The following is a 19789-nucleotide window of genomic DNA, read 5'->3' as shown; positions in this document are numbered from 1 at the left end:
ATTTTTTTTTTAAAGGATCAAGCTGTACATTTTAAGACAGTGCACTTTATGCACTTTCAGGTGAATGTTATCTCTCAAAAAAAATTCAGTAGTTACAGAGATCCTAGGTCAGTACTTCAAAATGGAACCAGACACATAGGCTTGTAACATATTTGAGTTTTTTCTCTCAAACATTCGTAAATACAAATGCAAACCAAAATGTGCACTGCCCCATCAGTCAAATGAAAATAGTTGCAGGTGCGGTGGCTCACGCCTGTAATCCTAGCAAAACAGGGAGGCCAAGGCAGGCGGATCACTTGAGGTCAGGAGTTTGTGACCAGCCTGACCAACATAGTGAAACCCCGTCTCTACTAAAAATACAAAAATTAGCCAGGCGTGGTGGCAGGCGCCTGTAGTCCCAGCTACTCAGGAGGCTGAGGCAGGAGAATCGCTTGAACCCGGGAGGCGGAGGTTGCAGTGAACCGAGATCATTCCACTGCACTCCAATCTGGGCTATAGAGAGAGACTAAGTCTCAAGGAAATAGTTGCCACTATCTTACCTCACCTTTTCAACTTAACTAACCCCAGTTGGTCCCATTCCCCACCCCTCCACTGAATAGCCCTCTCAAGGACACCAGCGACCAGCAAGATAAATCCCAATTGTTTCTTCTCAATGCATCTAGCATGACTCCTAGCCCCATTCTACCACACCCTTGAAACACTTTACTATCTTGCTGTCTGGGCAGCTCGCTTTTTTTTCCGTCCTACACTAGCTGATTCTTCTCAAACTTCTTGGCTGGTCCTCCTTTACTTCCGGACATCGGCATCCCCAGGATGCTTTACTGCCCCCTGCCCCCCATCTCCCGCCACCTTTCTGTTCATATCATCAGGCTCTTATCTTTCTGGGAACTACAGGCATATGTATTCAACTGTATATCATTCAGACTCTGATCTTTCTGGGAACTACAGGCATATGTATTCAACTGTATATCATTCAGACTCTGATCCTTCTGGGAACTACAGGCATATGTATTCAACTCCTTGCTAAGCATCTCTTGGGTATGTAATAGCTGGTGAAAGGAAAAGAAATCTTGGGGCCCCAAAATCATTAAGCTAAAGGGAAAAGTCAAGCTGGGAACTGCTTAGGGCAAACCTGCCTCTCATCCGTCTTCTCACTGAGATAAATGCATATCTGATTGCCTCCTTTGGAAGGCTAATCAGAAACTTAGAAGAATGCCACCATTTGTCTCTTACCCACCTATGACCTGGAAGCCCCTTCCTGGCTTCGAGTTTGTCCCGCCTTTGCTTTGAGTTGTCCCACCTTTCCAGGCCAATACAATGTTCATCTTACATATGTTGATTGATGTCTCATGTCTCCCTAAAATATATAATATAAAATCAAGCTGTGCTCCACCCACCTTAGGCACATGTCCTCAGCACCTCCTCAGGCTATGTCATGGGCACGCATTCTTAATTTTGGCAAAATAAACTTCCTAAATTGACTGAGACCTGTCTCAGATTTTGGGGGTTCAGAAGCTCAAACATCAAACAGCCAAAAAAGATAATTCTTGATTCTTCCTCTGCTGGTCTTCCATCCACTAAAGAGCCCCGAGGTTCACCAGGTTTCTCTAGCCAAACATGTACGTGTTAATTCTTTATTGTTCTCTCTCTTCACCTTCTCCTCTTGTAACCTATGAGCAAATCTTGTAAACGTTACCTTCAAAACGTATCCTGAATCTGACCACCAATTTCCATCTCAACAGCCAACACCCTAGTCCAGAGTTTTCTTGCCTTGAGTACAATGAGAACTTCCTAAATTTGTGAGAAAATAAATTTATATTGTTTAAGCCACCCAGTCTATGATATTTTATTATGGCAGCCCAAGCTAAGACACTAGACCTCCATTACAATGTTGAATAGAAATGGCAAGAGTGGCCAAACATACTTATCTTGTTCCTGTTCTTAGGAGAAAAGCATTGTCTTTTACCACTAAGTATGATGTTAATGTGAATTCTAAATAGTTGCCTTTTATACAGGTGAGGAAGTTTCCTTCTATTCCTAGAAGGTCGTCTGTTTTTATCTTGAAGAAGTGTTGAATTTTGACAAATCCTTTTTCTGCATTTATTGAAATGACCATGTGGTTTTTGTCCTTTACTCTATTGATATGGTGTGGTTTTTTTCGTTTTTTTTTTTTTTTTGAGACGGAGTCTTGCTCTGTCATTAGGCTAGAGTGCAGTGGTGTGATCTCAGCGCACTGCAACCTCCGCCTCCTGGATTCAAGCAATTCTCTTGCCTCAGCCTCCCGAGTAGCTGGGATTACAGGCAGGTGCCACCACGCCCAGGTAATTTTTATATTTTTAGTAGAGACGGGGTTTCACCATGTTGGCCAGGATGGTCTCTTTCTCTTGACCTCATAATCTGCCTGCCTCAGCCTCCCAAAGATACAGTGTATTACATTGATTGATTTTGGGACATGAAATCAACCTTGCATTCTTGGTATAAATCCCACTTAGCCATGGTGTATAATTCTTTTTATATGTTGCCACATTCAGTTTGCTAGTATTTTGTTGCATATTTTTACGTCTATATTCCTTAGAGATATTGGTCTGTAGTTTTCTTGTAATGTCTTTGGTTTTGCTATCAGGATATAACTGGCCTCGTAAAATAAGCTGGGAAGTGTTCCCTCCTTTTCTATTTTTTGGAAGTGTTTGTGAAGAATTTGTATTAACTCTTCTTTAACTGTCTGATAGAGTCTAGCAGTGAAGTCACCTAGGCCTGGGCTTTCCTTTGTAGGTAGCTTTTAAATTACTAATTCAATCTCTTGTTATAAGTCTACTATGATTTTCTATTTCTTCTTGAGTTGGTTGTGGTAGTTTGCATCTTTCTAGGAATACGTCCATTTCATGTAAGTTGTCTAATTTGTTGGCCTAACGTTGTTCATAGTATTATAATCCTTTTTATATCTGTAACATTGATATTAATGTCCTCTCTTTATTGCTGGTTTCAGTAATTTGAGTCTTCTTTCTTTTATTTATTGGTCAGTGTTATGGTTTGGATATGGTTTGAGTTTGTCTCCATCAAAACTCATGTTGAAATTTGATTCCCCATGTGATGGTGTTGGGAGGTGGGGCCTATTGGGAGGGATTTGAATAAAGGGGGTGGATCTCGTGAATGGCTTGGTGCTGTTCTTTTTTTAAAAAAATATATAGGGTATCTCTCTGTCACTCAGGCTGGGGAGAGATGGTGCAATCATGACTCACTACAACCTCAAACTCCTGGTCTCAAGTGCTCCTCCAGTTCAGCCTCCCAAGTAAAGGTGATAGCCTCAATGCTGGCCCTGGTGTTGTTCTCATAGTGAGTGAGTTCTCACTCTGATGAGACTGGATTAGTTCTCTTGGGAATGGATTAGTTACCTTGAGAATGGGTCGTTATAAAGCCAGGATACCCCTTAGGTTTTCTCTCTTTGCACTTGTCCGCTTCCCTTTTGACCTTCTGTGCCATGTTATGACCCAGCACAGAAGACCTCACCAGAAGCCAGGGCCATGCCCTTGAGCTTCCCAGCCATTTGCACCACGAGCTAATAATCATGACCTATTTTGTTTATAAATTACCCAGCCTTCTGTTATAGCAACACAAAACAAAGTCAGTATAGCTAAAGGTTTCTCAATTTTGTTGACCTTTCCAAAGCACCAACTTTTAGTTTTGTTGGTTTTCTCTACCATTTTTCTATTCTCTTCTTGATTATTTCCTTTCTTCTTTATGCTTTGGGTTTATGCCCCCTTTTACCCTGATTGTTTTAAGATGAAAGTTATGATTATTGATTTGAGATCTTTCTTCTTTTTTTAACGTATGTGTTTAAGCTCTAAATTTCCCAACCCTGCTTTAGCTGTATCCCATAACTTTTGTTATGTTGTGTCATCATTTCATTCATCTCAAAGCATATACTAATTTTCTCTTTTGATACCCTTTTTAGTCAATTGGCTATTTAGGAGTGTGTTTTTCATTTTCACGTTTGTGAATTCCCAAATTTATTTTTGTTATTAATTTCTCATTTCATTCTATTGTGTTCAGAGAACATACCTTGTATGATTTCAATCTTTTTAAAATTTATTGAGATTTGTTTTATGGCCTGGTATATGGCCTATCCCAGAGAATATTCCATCACTTGAGAAGAATTTGCATTCTTCCATCACTGGGTGTTCTATAGTTAGATGTCTGTTAGGTCTGATTGGTGTATAGTGTTGTTCAAGTCTTCTAGTTTCTTGTTGATATTCTGCCTACTTGTTCTGTCCATTGTTGAAAGTGGAGTATTGAAGTTCTCCAAATATTGTTGAATTGTCTATTTTGCTCTTCATTCTGAAAGTTTGTGTTTCATGTATTTTGGGGCTCTGACATATATCTTTATAATTGTTATATATTCCTGAGGATTGACCCTTCTCATCATAAAATTTCCTTCTTTACACCTAGAATTTTTTATTGGTTTTATATTCATTTTGCCTGATATTAGCATAACCACTTCAGCTTTCTTATTGCTGCTATTTGTATGATATATCTTTTCCATCCTTTTACTTTCAACCATTTGTATTTTTTAATCTGAAAAGTGTGTCTCCTGTAGACAGCATATAACTAGACCTTGAGGGGTTTTGTTTTTGTTTTTATTTCTTTCTACCTAGTCTAACAATGTTTGCCCTTTGATTGATTACATATTTAATCCATTTGCTTTTTTTTTTTTCTTTTTTGGTGGGGGACAGGGTCTCATTCTGTTGTCCGGGATGGAGTGCCTGGACACTCCACTTACTGGTAATGTTATTGGTTTTTTTGTTTGTTTGGCTTTTTTGAGAAAGAGTCTTGCTCTGTCACCCAGGCTAGAGTGCAGTGGTGCAATCTCAGCTCACTGCAACCTCTGCCTCACGGGTTCAAGCAATTCTCCTGTCTCAGCCTCCCAAGTAGCAGGGACTACAGGCATGCGCCACTATGCAGAGCTAATTTTTGTATTTTTAGAGAGATGGGGTTTCACCATGTTGGCCAGGCTGGTCTTGAACTCCTGACCTCAAGTGATCTGCCTGCCTCAGCCTCCTAAAGTGCTGGGATTACAGGCATTAACTACCACAACCGGCATGTTATTGTTAATATGGTTGGATTTCTGTCATTTTACTTTATGTTTTCTATATGTTTTATGACTACTTCATTCCTCTATTCCTCCTTTACTGCTGTCTTTTACAATAAACACTTTCTAGTATAACATTTAATCCTATAAGAATTTCTTATAGTGTATATTTTGAAAGTTTTTTTTAGCATTTTCTTTAAAGTTTACTATATATATTAATTTATCAGAATCTACTTCAGATTTATACTAACTTAATTCTAGTGGGATACAGAAACATTACTCCTATGTAACTGTTTACTCTTTCTACTTTTTGTGTTATTGTTATATATTGTATCTATGTTATAAATTCAGTAATATATTGTTATAATTATTAATTTATGTACTTTTATGTTTAATAAAGAAGCTGAGGAAAGAAACAAGAACAAGTATATATTTAGTGTTTATTATATTAATATTCATATTATCATTTTTGGTTATCTTCATTTGTTCCTGTGGATTTAAATTATCATCTGGTATAATTTCCTTCCTCCAATACAACTTTGCTCCCACCCACCACCTTTATGCTGTTGTTGTTAATTATATTACATTTCTGTATGTTATAGGCCTAACAATGCAATTGTAAAAAATTGTTTTATACAATTGTTTTTTAAATCAGCTAAGAGACAAAAGGAAAATAAATATACATTTATACTGCCTTTTATAATTACATAATCACCTTTGCCCATTCTCTTTGTTTTTCTTGTGGCTTTAAATTACCATCTAGGCACACTTACTTTTAACTTGAGAAGCTTCCTTTAGTATTTCTTATAAGGAAGATCTGTTTGCAACCACTTTTCTCAGTTTATGTTTATCTGGGAATGTCTTCATTTAACCTTCATTTTTGAAAGATGGTTTTGTTCTATATAAGATATTTGGTGTATAGTTTTTTCTTCCAGTGCTTTGAGTATGTCATCCACTGTCTTCTGATCTCCATTATTTCTGATGAGACGTATCTAATAATCTTATCAAGGTTCACTTGTACGTGACAAGTTGTTTTTCTGTGGCTGCATTCGGGTTTTTTTTTTTGTCTTTGTTAGCATTTTTACTATGATGTATCTGGGTGTGGAGCTCTTTGCCTTTGTCCTATTGGCATTTGTTGAACTTCTTGTACATTTAGATTAATGTTTTCTGGAAAATATGAAGGTTTCAGTCATTATTTCTTCAAATCCATGTATTTTTTGCTCCTTTCTCCCTCCTTTCCTTCTGGTAATCTCGTTAAGCATATGTTGGTAAACTAAATGGTGTCCCACATTTATTGCTCATTTTTCTTTATTCTTTTTTCTTCCATTCTTCTGATTGCATAATCTCTGTGAATCTATCTCAAGTTTACAGATTCTTTCTTCTGCCTCCAAATTACTGGTGAGCGCCTGTAGTGATTTTTTTTATTACAGTTGTTGTACTTTTTAACTCTAGACATTCCATTTGGTGCTTCTTAAAAATAATTTCTATTTATTGATATTCTCTTTTTGATGCAACATTGTCATCATACCTTCCTTTAAGTTCTTTAAGCACGATTTATTTAAGTTTGTTGAATATGTTTATAATGAATGCTTTGATATCTTTGTTAAATCTGACATTTTGGCTCTGTCACAGGTAGTTTCTGTTGCCTACTTTTTTCTCTGATCTATGGGTCATACTTTGCTATTTCGCTGCATGACAATTTTTTCATTGAAAACTGGACATTTTAGGTAATACATTATAGCAATTCTGAGTACTGATTCCCTCTATATGGTTTGGACTTGTCTTTTGTTTTTATTTGATTGTGGTTTGTTTAGTGACTTGGCTAGGCTATTTTGGTGAAGTCTATTTCTCCAGTAGCGGAAGGCCTCTGCTCCCATTTCTCAGAGAGTGCAGCCTTGGACATGTGCACCGTCACCAGGGGATATCAGTGGTTCTAGCAAGGCTCTCTTTGACTGTCTCTTTCCTTGATCTCTCTGTTAAACTTTCTATCTCATTTGGTGTTACCTCTAGCTGTTGTGCTACACTAAGTGTAGGATGATTTCTCTGTTTAAGAAGATACCCCCTGGGGCATAAATTGCTCCACAGTCTAATCCAATAAAATTCAGGCATTGGTAGTTTTTGAGGCCAGTCTTGGAGGTTTCCTCTAACCTCAAGAGGGCTCTTCTTAGTTGTCTCCTTCCCTGGTTCTCTCTGGCAAACTAGCTAGCTTATGGTTTAGCTTGTTGCTTTTTATTACAGGAAACTATTGTTTTTTTTAGAGCAACCCGAGGCTTGACCATCACCCACACTCTGTTTCAAATAAAGGTAAGTCCTCTGGGGAGAGCTTCAGGGCTCTCTGTTTTTATGGGCTGCGTCTCCTCATGGGCAAAATTGCTTAGTTATTATTCTGGGCACTGGGTAGAACAGGAGGCTCTGATCTTCTTGACTTGCTTCTGAAGTGGAACCTCTGCCATATGAGCAAGCTGGGTTAAGGGTGATTGGAGTTCCCAGTGTTCTCACTCTGCTGCACCTGGCATAGAACTTTTGTCCCCTGTATGGGGCCACACTCACCAGGAATTTAGCCTCTGCAACTCAGAGTTGGAATGGATGAAAAATGCTGGTGGCGTTTTCCTCCTGGTGAGATATTGCCTCTCTTGATTGAGAGTTGAGGAGACAGGGAGCCCTATGTTCTTGGTCACACTCACCCAGAGTAGAGTTTTGACCAAGATGAGCTCAGGGGGTGAGGAAGATGGGTAGGAATCGAGTGTATGGCTCAGACGCCATAGACTGTTACTGTCCTTACTCAGTTTTAGTGGATTTTCTTGAAAAAAAAGAATGCTTCTTCATTTGCTGTATGCCCTTAGGACAATTTCCACAGACTTTAGATGGTTGTTTTTGTTTTTATAGTTTTCAACAGTATTATGGGATGAAGTTGTGTGCCCCCTCCAAATTCATGTGTTGAAGTCCTAACCTCTAGTAACTCATAGTGTAACTGTATTTTGAGATAGGGTCTGTAAAGAGTCAAGTAAGTTAAAATGAGGTCATTAGGGTGAGCCCTAATCCAGAATGACTGGTATCCTTGTAAGAAGAGGAAATTAGAAAACAGACTTGTACAGTACAGAGGGAAGACCATGTGAAGACACAAGGAGAAGATTGCCATCTACAAGCCAAAAAGAAACACCACAGAAGAAACCAACCCTGTCAAAATCTTGATTTCAAACTTCTAGCCTTCAGAACCATGAGAAAGCAAATTTCTATTGTTTAAGCCACCCAGTTTTTGGTACTTTGTTATGGCAGCCCCAGCAAACTCATACAACCAATTATGCTTGTTTTGCTGGGATGGGTCTACACTGCCATCTGGAAGCCCAACCCAAGCCATCATCTTGTCTCATGTGGATTATTACAACATGCAAGGTTCTTAACTAGTCTCAATGCTTTTATACTTGCATCCTCCCAGCTCACCAAGTATATTTTCCTGTCTAAAACCAAAGTGGTATTCCTGAAACACAAGGCTGACCATGTCATCCCCTACTTAAAACTGTTTAATGGCTAGGTAACATGCTTTCTATTATCCTTAGCATAAAGTTCAACTTTCTTAATATAGTCTCCAAAATCATACTGTATCTGGCCTTTTCTAATGACCAAGCCTCAGTTTTTGACCTCTTTTGTACTGTCTGATAAAGCCATACTAGGTTTCTTACAGTACCTTGACCAAGCTATATTTTCTCTTCTAGGTTTTTGTGGAAGGTATACTGCTCCCCTCATTCCCCAACTGCCCTGCTTCATTGCCACATAACTATTCAATCTTCAGATTTTACCTATGTATCCCTTTCTTCAGAAAGTCTTTCCTAAGCCAATTAGTTTGGGTATGATGTCTTCCCTGGTACACACTCTGAACCCTGAACTTCTAACTTCACATTTAGTATACTGTATTGTATTTGCCTACTTACTTGTGTCTCCCCCACAGGATTGTGACTCCAGATTATGAACTGTGTCTATCATGTTTATCATTGTTTCTTCAGTACCTATAGGTCATTGGTATTACCAGATTCTGCAGGCCAATTAAATCTATAGCCCAAAGAGTTAGAGACACCAAGATTACATAAAAACATAGAAGTTCTATGTGCTTAACTCAACAGACATCAATGTCTCTGTATGTATACACACACAGACACACCGACACATATATTAAGTCATATATACATACATATATAAAGTCAATGTAATGAAATTTTTCTGTATATTTATAACATAAACATAAATGGCAAGTATAGATTTCTTTTACCTTTTAAGTTTTTAAAATTTAGAAGGTAACCGATACTTGGAACACTAGTCATCAAACAAAACATGACTATTAGCCTAATAAATCAGAACAGCACTTTTGGAAATAATTTGGCAATATATTTTAAGAATTAGAAATATGGTTCATACAGGCCAGGCGCGGTGGCTCATGCCTGTAATCCCAGCACTTTGGGAGGCTGAGGCAGGCGAATCATTTGAGGTCAGGAGTTGAAGACCAGCCTGGCCAACATAGTGAAACCCCATCTCTACTAAAAATACAAAAATTAGCTGGGTGGTAGTGGTGTGTGCCTGTTATCCCAGCTACTCGGGAGGCTGAGGCAGGAGAATCACTTGAGCCTGGGAGGCAGAGGTTGCAGTGAGCCGAGATCATGCCACTGCATTCCAATCTGGATGACAGAGTGAGACCCTGTCTCAAATTTAAAAAAAAAGTTCATACACTCTGGAACCCTACTCTAGGTACTTTATCACATGGAATGAACTGAAAAGTGGGACCTTTTTCCAACATGTATGCGAAAAAATCTTCATGTATGTTTATAATTACAGATGAATAAGAGAAAAGATATTATCTCACAGATATTGTAGTAAACAGTATCACTGATATCCTGAAAGGGGAAAGCCTTTTGTATATCAGCTTGGAAAAGAAATCCTTTCATATATATAGTTAGTGGCAGCAAAAGACTATCGCTAAAACTGGAAACAAAACACAACTGGAGAAGTATGACGCCATGTGTCATCACAAAAGGACATGGCTCTTCAGACAATCTCACAGCTCCATAGGCCAAGATGAGGATTATTGACTAGTCCTCTCCCATCTAGATGCAGAAAGGCAAAAGTAAGGGTCATTTTGAATTTATGAGATTGGCTTTAAAATTTAACTTCAAAGAAGCTTTAAATATTTTATAATGTTCTTGTTCATGCATAAATTTTTTAAACGTAACTAGAGAAAAATCTAGCTGTCAAAACGGATCTTATCATTTAAAACCCTGAATTAAAGTATATAAACAACATTTGGCCATCTGAAAGGTTACTAAATCACTGCTGTAATTATGTGGCAAGTTACAGGGATTTGGAGCTCAAGATTAGTTTAATATGTGTGATTGTAATTGTCAAAAAAGCAGGAAGAAAACTAAAGTTATAGACATCAAAATTAAATTATGAAGTCTGATCAGTTTCAGGAGAACGAGCATTGTGTGCACATAGCATTAAAATCTCTGGCACAAGTAGCAGCTCTTCCCATGCAGATGGCCTGAGGCATAGAAGTGGATGATAAATGATGCAGAGCCAAGATAAGAAATGCTTGAACTGGACCAGGACAGGGATCATTATCTGAGCACATCTGGCCATGGATAGTACTGTTTCCCTGTCCATGATTATTAGCAGTTAATAAAGAACAACATTGCATATTAATTTATAGTTACATATATTAATTATAGATGTCTTAGAAATTCAATAAGTATAGAAAATGACCACTTAATCATTTAAAAAAAGGCAACAAGTCAATATGCTTTAGATTTTTAGTATTCCCATTGTATATAATATTTGGACCCAATAGTATAAGGGCCATCTGTTTTTACAAAAGCTTAATATATTAGTTATCTATTGCTGCCTCAAATTCTCTCAAGATTTAGTAACTTAAAGCAATAGTAAACATTATCTCTCACACTTTCTGTGTGTCAGTGAGTCAGGAGTGGCTTAATTTCTGGTGGTTCTGGCTTGAAGTGTTTTATTAGGTTGTTGCCAAGATGTCAGTCAGGATGCAGTTATGTGAAGGCTTTACTGAGGCTAGAGGATCCACTTCCAAAGTGGATCTCATACTACTGGCAAATCAGTGGGAGCTGTTGGTGGGAAGCTTCAGCACCTTTCCTCCTAGGCCTCTCTCTCAGGATTGCTTGAGGACTTCATGATTGGCTTCCTCCAGAGCAAGCCATCTGAGAGAGCAAGGCAGAAGTTGCAATGTCTTTTATGGCCTAGCCTTAGAAGCCACTTGCCATCAGTCCTATTGGTCTGAACAATTACACGTTTTTAATGTGGGAGAAGACCACACAAGCGTATGATGCAAGCAGACATAAATCACTGAAGGCCATCGTGGAAACTGGCTACTAAACCTAACAGCTCCATTTTGATGGTCATGCTAGTTTAAGTCTGGTGGTCAAGCATCTGGTTCCAGAGTCAGATGGAACAGCTTTCCAATCTTGATTTCACTACCTACTTACTCTTTCCAATCCTCAGTTTCCTCATCTGTTATACAGAAATGATGGATCCACCTCGTAAGTTTGCTTAAAGAAGTAAATGAGTTAGCACACAAAGAATGATCCTTTCTGCCAGATCATGTTATTTCACAGCTCAAAATTCTCCAGTGGCTTCCCATCAGACTTAGAAATTTAAGATATAGCAGAACCTGATCTAGCAAGTAACTACCATGCTGATCGTGTTTGTTTTCAATGTCTCCCTTCCTCACTCTGCTCCATCCAGTGGCCTCCTTGTTCTTCAGACTTTCTAAGCCACTCCCAGCTCAGCCTTTCCACCTGCTCTTCTCTGTGCCTGGAATGTTTTTCCCTATATGTTTTCATGGGTCATTTGCTCACTTCATTCAAGTCTCTACCTAAATTTTACCTCCTCAGAGTTCTCCGACTACTCCTTTCATTACTTTATCCATTCTTTAAAATTCATAACACTTATTACTACCCGGTATTTTATTATATACAGTTGACTCTTGAATAACACGGGTCTGAACTGCGTGGGTCCACACATATATGGATTTTTTTCAACCAAATACACTCACTATTCGCAAGGTGTAAAACCTGCATACATGGAGGGCCAGCTTCCACAGGGTTGACTGTGGGACTTGAGTATGCGAGGATTTTGGTATTGAGGGAGTCCTGAAACAAATCCCATGCATATCCTGAGGGATAACGGTAATTGTTTACTAATTTTGATTATTGTTGCCCTCCTCCACTAGTATGTCAGTTCCATGAGGACTTTGTCTCGTTCATCACTTCTAATGCCTAGAAGTGTGCCAGTCTTACAGTCGGTGCTCCATACATATTTGTTTAAAAATTAAATAATGCATGTAAATTAACCCATTGCTTGATCCACACCATCACAAGAGTTCAATAAATGCTTTCTGACTTTATCAACATCATCCTCATCATCCCCTTACTAACCTAATATCTCACATGTCTATGATACTTTTGTCATTTACAAAGAGTAAGTAATAATGCTTTTAAAAGAAGAGCTGTAAGGATGTAGCTATAGTTGGGCATGCTCTGATAAGAAATGAAACTGAGAAGTGCAAGGGAAGGATTTATCTCCTATAAGTGACTTCTTTTTTTCAGATGGCCCTCCCTAAAAATTGGCCTTTTCCAACCAAATAACCAGGCTTTCCTCAGGACAAAAGAGTGATGCTTTCTAAAGAGTTGTCCATTGAGTTAGAACACAATAACCTCTGAGAGAGTATAATGTTAAGTCAGATACAAACAATACATAGGGAGAAGGGAGATTTAAAAAGTATCAACTACCATGCAGGTGTATGTTTGTGTTAGTCAAATTAAAACTTTAATAGACTTTAAGTTCTCATTGCATAGTGGGAGTTTGATCATTTTTAATTAGTCATTTCACTTTATTCATGAAATACACAGTGAAAGAAACTTTTAAAGATAGATTCTGCAATGGTGCCTGCCTCAAATGTTTATTGCTGCACTATTCATAATAACAAAGACTTGGAACCAACCCAAATGTCCAACAATGATAGACTGGATTAAGAAAATGTGGCACATATACACCATGGAATACTATGTGGCCATAAAAAATGATGAGTTCATGTCCCTTGTAGGGACATGAATGAAATTGGAAACCATCATTCTCAGTAAACTGTCGCAGGGACAAAAAACCAAACACCACATATTCTTACTCATAGATGGGAATTGAACAATGAGAACACATGGACACAGGAAGGGGAACATCACACTCTGGGGACTGTTATGGGGTGGGGGGAGGGAGGAGGGATAGCATTAGGAGATATACCTAATGCTAAATGACGAGTTAATGGGTGAGCACACCAGCATGGCACATGTTTACATATGTAACTAACCGGCACATTGTGCACATATACCCTAAAACTTAAAGTATAATAATAATTAAAAAAAAAAAAGAGAGAAAAAAAAAAAAGAAAATTGTAGTCAGGAATCAGGCATCTGATGGATAGGACAGTAGAAGAACACCTTGAAGAACCTTGTCCTAGCTAGAAACAGTTCTAGATAAGTTACATGTTCCCAACTGTTTCTTTGCTTCATTATTCTGTTATTTGAATTTCAGCGTTGTTTTGAAGTGAACTTCATGACCACAAGCTGTTTACATATTTGACTCTTATTACATTAACATTTGATATCTAACAGATGTACACATTTAATGGCTGATGTTCAAGGAATGTACCAAGGCAGAAAATTTGCAACAGTTAAATAATAATGGTAGTCTTAATAAATAATCATGGTTTGCTAAAGTTTTATGTTTGTTTGTTTGTTTTCAAATTCAGGCTTGCCCATATAATCCAATGCAGGATTATGAGAATCTCCTAAATTAACTCCTACCTGTATTCTAGTTATGATTATTTCTGTTTTCAGACAAATTGGAATATTAATATAACCTTTCCAACTTTTTTCAATTTGGATAACACTTATTAGACAAGCAGTTTTCAGGGAAAACCATATATTATAAACTGGTCATTTTAAATTATTTAAGACTTGACTCTTGAGTCTTTAGTGGTTGAACAGTGTGCTGGATCATTCTAGGTCAATCTCTGAAGCCGAGGATCATGTTTTATGAACTCTCCAACTTTTGAGGTTCTCCTATAAGGTTATTAATTTCTCACTGTCCCCTCCATTTGCCCCTTACTGCCCCTGCCAAGTAAGATCCCCATGCAGGGCTGCTTTGCCTGTATGGTACCTTCATATAAATTAGGAAAGGGCATTCTTTCCTCATGGCAGAGGCAGCCCTGCAGGGCACCTGATTTGGTAAGAACAGTGGCCAGAGCACAGCACTTTGCTAGCAGAGCACAGGCTGAATTTGAGCCCCCACTCACCCAATGGCTGGAGGCCCCAGAGCACAGTAGCATGCATCAAAACTCTCTCTTCTCTCTGTGTTGCCCATAGGCTGCTGGTGTCTCCAGTATTGTCCTAGGAGATGACAGCCCCGCTAAATCATATGGGATATAACAAATATTCACTGAGAGGCAGTCTAGTGCAGTGGAACTGCATAGTAAAGTGCTTAGGAGTGGGAATTCTAAAGTCAAATGTCTTGGCTTTGAATCTTGCCTCTGTCAACGAATAGAGTGAGATCTTAGACTAGTTATCCAATCTTTCTGTGCTTCAGTCTTGGCTTATTGTAAGGCTAACATGAGTTAATATCTATAACACATACTCAATACACATTATTTATTAATGTATGGTAGCACACAAATCCTGAGAGAGTTGTTCAAATATTGCTTCCTCATGCAATTATGAGCAACTAGATGAAAGTGTAATTCCATCTGAGAAGGCTTAATACCTTCCACCCACCCTTCCTGGAAGCTGGCACACAGCACTGAATCATTCAGCAAGCATTTGAACACTTACTGTGCACAGCGGTAGACAAAAATATTTTAAGAAACAATGTTCACCCCTCAAAATATGTTCCCTAATTCTCAAAACAATCAAAATAAGAGAACATTATTTATTGTCGTAAAATGTGACCATATCAACAAGCATGGCATAGGCCTTCTGGTTTACTAGAATGAACATGTGCTTTAGAGATAGGTCATCTTTGAATCCAGCCTCCCTCTCTTATTGGCTATGTGACCTCAAATAAGTTACTTAACTCCTCTGAGCCTCAGTTTCCTAAACGGTAAAATAAAGTAAAACAAAAGTTTCAAGCGTTATTGTAAGGATTGAGATAGTATTTGGAAACAAAAATATTTCTGGCACATAGGAGATACTTAATCAATGGCAGCTTTTGTCCTTATCAATATTTTCTATTATCACCATCTAATTTCCTTTGTAGAGAACTATGGTGGCTCCCAATAGTCCACAGTTTAAAGTCCAGATGCATAACATTCAATACCTTTGAGAATCTGGCCCTCACCTACCCTTCTGATATGGCTGTGTCCCCACCCAAATCTCATCTTGAATTCCCACGTGTCATGGGAGGGACCCGGTAGGAGGTAATTTAATCATGGGGGCGGGTCTTTCCCATGCTGTTCTCATGATAGTGAATAAGTCTCACAGGATCTGATGGTTTTAAAAATCTGATGCTTCTCCTTGCCCTCCACCATGATTGTGAGGCCTCTGCAGAGGACTGTAAGTCCCCTAATCCTCTCTTTCTTCCATAAATTGCCCAGTCTCGGGTATGTCTTTAAGAGCAGTGTGAAAACGGACTAGTACAGTAAATTGGTACCAGTAGAGTGAGGCACTGCTAAAAAGGTACCCAAAAATGTGGAAGCGACTTTGGAACTGGGTAACAGGCAGAAGTTGGAATAGTTAGGAGGGTTCAGAAGAAGACAGAAAAATGTGAGAAAGTTTGGAACTTCCTAGAGACTTGTTGAATGGCTTTGCCCAGAATGCTAATAATGATATGGACAATAAAGTCCAGGCTGAAGTGGACTCAAATAGGAATGAGGAACTTGTGGGAAACTGGAGCAAAGGTGACTCTTGTTATGTTTTAGCAAAGAGACTGGCAGCACTTTGCCCCTGCCCTAGAGATTTGTGGAACTTTGAACTTGAGAGAAATGATTTAGGGTATCTAGCAAAAGGAATTTCTAAGCAGCAAAGCATTCAAGAGGTGACTTGGGTGCTGTTAAAGGAATTCAGTTTTATAAGGGAAGCAGAGCATAAAAGTTCATAAAATTTGCAGCTTGACAATGCAATAGAAAAGAAAATCCTATTTTCTGAGGAGAAATCCAAGGCCGCTGCAGAAATTTGCATAAGAAACGAGGAGCTGAATGTTAATCCCCAAGATAGTGGGGAAAATGTCTCCAGGGCATGTCAGAGGTCTTCACAGCAGCCCCTCACATCACAGGCCCAGAGGCCTAGGAGGAAAAAGTGGTTTTGTGGGCCAGGCCCAGGGTCGCTGTGCTGTGTGCAGCCTAAGGACTTGGTGCCCTACATCCCAGCCCCTCCAGCCATGGCTGAAATGGGCCAACATGGAGCTTGGGCCGTGACTTCAGAGTGTGCAAGCCTCAAGCATCCATGTGGTGTTGAGCTTGCGAGTGCACAGAAGTCAAGAATTGGGGTTTGGGAACCTCTGCCTAGATTTCAGAGGACGTATGGAAATGCCTGGATGTCCAGGCAGAAGTTTGCTGCAGGGGCAGGGCCCTCAGGGAGAACCTCTGCTAGGGCAGTGCAGAAGGGAAATGTAGAGTCAGAGTCCCCACACATACTCCCTACTGGGGCACCACCTAGTGGAGCTGTGACAAAAGGCCACCATCCTCCAGATCCCAGAATGGTAGATCCATTGACAGCTTGCATCATGCACCTGGAAAAGCCACAGACACTCAATGCCAGCCCATGAAAGCAGCCAGGAGGGAGGTTGTACCTGGCAAAGCCACAGGGTGGAGCTGCCCAAGACCATGGGAATTCACCTCTTGCATCAACGTGACCTGGATATGAGACATGGAGTCAAAGGAGATCATTTTGGAACTTTAAGATTTGACCGCCTTGGCTGGGTGCAGTGGCTCAAGCCTGTAATCCCAGCACTTTTGCGGATCACCTGAGGTTGGGAGTTTGAGACCAGCCTGACCAACATGGAGAAACCCTGTCTCTACTAAAAGTACAAAAAATTAGCCAGGCATGGTGGCACATCCCTCTAATCCCAGCTAGGATTTCAGACTTGCATGGGGCCTGTAGCCCCCTTTTTTTGGCCAATTTCTCTCATTTGGAATGGCTGTATTTACCCAATGCCTGTATCCCCATTGTTTCTAGGAAGTAACTAACTTTCTTTTGATTTTACAGGCTCATAGGCAGAAGGGACTTGCCTTGTCTCAGATGAGACTTTGGACTATGGACTTTTGAGTTAATGCTGAAATGAGTTAAGACTTTGGGGGACTGTTGGGAAGGCATGATTAGTTTTGAAATGTGAGGACATCAGATTTGGGAGGGGCCGGGGCAGAATGATATGGTTTGGCTGTGTCCCCATCCAAATCTCATCTTGAATTCCCACATGTTGTAGGAGATACCTGGTAGGAGATAATTGAATCATGGGGGCAGGTCTTTCCCATGCTGTTCTGGTGATAGTGAATAAGTCTCATGGATCTGATGGTTTTAAAAATGGGAGTTTCCCTGTATGAGCTCTCTTCTCTTGTCTGCCATCCATGTAAGACGTGACTTGCTTCTCCTTGCCTTCCACCATGATTATGAGGTCTCCCCAGCCATATGGAACTGTGAGTGCATTAAACCTCTCTCTCCTCTGTAAATTGCCCAGTCTCGGGTATGTCTTTATCAGCAGTGTGGAAGCAGACTAATACACCTTCTATCCACTCCCCTAACCTGTGAACCTTAGAGCCCAAACATGGCACTTCCTGAAAGTTCCAGAACCTGCCATTACAGGTCCTTTGCTGTGATGATTAATTTTGTGTATCAATTTGGGCCATGGGATGCCCAGATATATTTGTTCAAACATGATTCTGGGTGCTTCTGTGGGTATTTTAGGGTGAAATTAACATTTAAATCAGTAGATCAAGTAAAGCAGATTATTCTTTCTACTGTGAATAAGCTTCAGCCAATAAGTTGAAGGCCTGAATAGAACAAAAAGCCTGACCCTCCCCTGAGGAGGAAACAATTCTCTCTGCCTGATGGACTTCCAACTAGAAAATAGGATTTTTTTCTGCCTTCAGACTTCAACTGTAACATCAACTCTTCTACAATTTCAAGCCTTGCGGGCCTTTTGACTAGAGCTACAGCACCAATTCTCCTGGTTATCAGGCCTTAGAACTCAAACTTAAACTCTCAGTTATCCTGGGTTCCAGCTTGCTGACTTACTCTGCAGATCTTCGGATCTGCCAGACTCTGTAATTACCTGAGCCAATTTCTGGTAAGATTTATCTGTATATGTATATGTATATGTATATGTATGTACATATATATGCGTGCATCCTATTGGTTCTGTTTTTCTACAGAAACCTGACTGATACATCTGTCTTTACATCCAGTGTTCCCTCTCTCTAGACAACCCTTCTTACTGCTTTTTTCCAGCAAATTTCATTCATTCTTATGTAAACATATGTATTTAGTTTAAATAATAACAATAAAATAAACATGTACTGACCCTCCAAGAAACAAATAGAAGGCCCTTGACCACTCTCTATATTTTTTACATCAGTATTTTTTTATTTGTATTTTAAAAGCATAAAGGATAAAATCATTATATCACCTCTGACTTGAAGAAACCAAGGAACTTAACTGTGCCCTAAAAGCTATAAAGTTTCGTAGTCACTAGAAATACCATTTGACCCAGCCATCCCGTTACTGGGTATATACCCAAAGGATTATGAATCATGCTGCTATAAAGACACATGCACACATATGTTTATTGCGGCACTATTCACAATAGCAAACACTTGGAACCAACCCAAATGTCCAACAATGATAGACTGGATTAAGAAAATGTGGCACATATACACCATGGAATACTATGCAGCCATAAAAAATAATGAGTTCATGTCCTTTGTAGGGACATGGATGAAGCTGGAAACCATAATTCTCAGCGAACTATCGCAAGGACAAAAAACCAAACACCACATGTTCTTACTCATAGGTGGGAACTGAACAATGAGAACACATGGACACGGGAAGGGGAACATCACACACCAGGGCCTGTTGTGGGGTGGGGGGAGGGGGGAGGTATAGCATTAGGAGATATACCTAATGTAAATGACGAGTTAATGGGTGCAGCATACCAACATGGCACATGTATACATATGTAACAAACCTGCACGTTGTACACATGTACCCTAAAACTTAAAGTATAATTTTTAAAAAAAAGAAAAAGAAAACAAACAAAAATAGAGGAAATTAAAAAAAAAAGTTCGTAGTCACTCTGCAGGGGTGCTATTAAGAATTAATCAAATGCAATTTGAACAGTATAATACTATGGAGAAAATATTAGGATTTCATTATTTTAAATTTATATGTTTTATTTCATGTATTGCATCTTTTTATCTACAGCATGGGTTCTTTTTTTAAAGTAAGTATGGATTTTGTTTTTTGTGTTTTGTTCTGGTGTCTTTTTATGTTTTTCTTGACTGGTGTTAAGGAGCCACTAGGTGGCAGAGGTTGCTTCTTTTGGTTACAATGAGAAACTATTTTAAAATAATTCAGTGGGAAACAGGTTTTAGAAAAATTTAAAAATCACATTATAGACTTCATAAATACATTTGCACTAGTATCTCGTGGTTCT

The 19789-nt window shown here is 39.1% G+C and overlaps 1 protein-coding gene across 10 annotated transcripts in view; it reads left to right on the top strand.

Annotated features, from left to right (window-relative positions):
• Window positions 1–19789, top strand: part of TRIM9 (tripartite motif containing 9) — a 266633-nt gene that overhangs the window by 500 nt on the left and 246344 nt on the right. The gene's annotated exons all lie outside the window — the stretch shown is intronic.

This window comes from Pan paniscus, chromosome 15, assembly GCF_029289425.2.
Source record: "Pan paniscus chromosome 15, NHGRI_mPanPan1-v2.0_pri, whole genome shotgun sequence".
Lineage (NCBI taxonomy): Eukaryota > Metazoa > Chordata > Mammalia > Primates > Hominidae > Pan > Pan paniscus.
The sequence above is the reverse complement of the archived record's forward strand: the minus strand, read 5'-3'. Positions and strand labels throughout refer to the sequence as shown.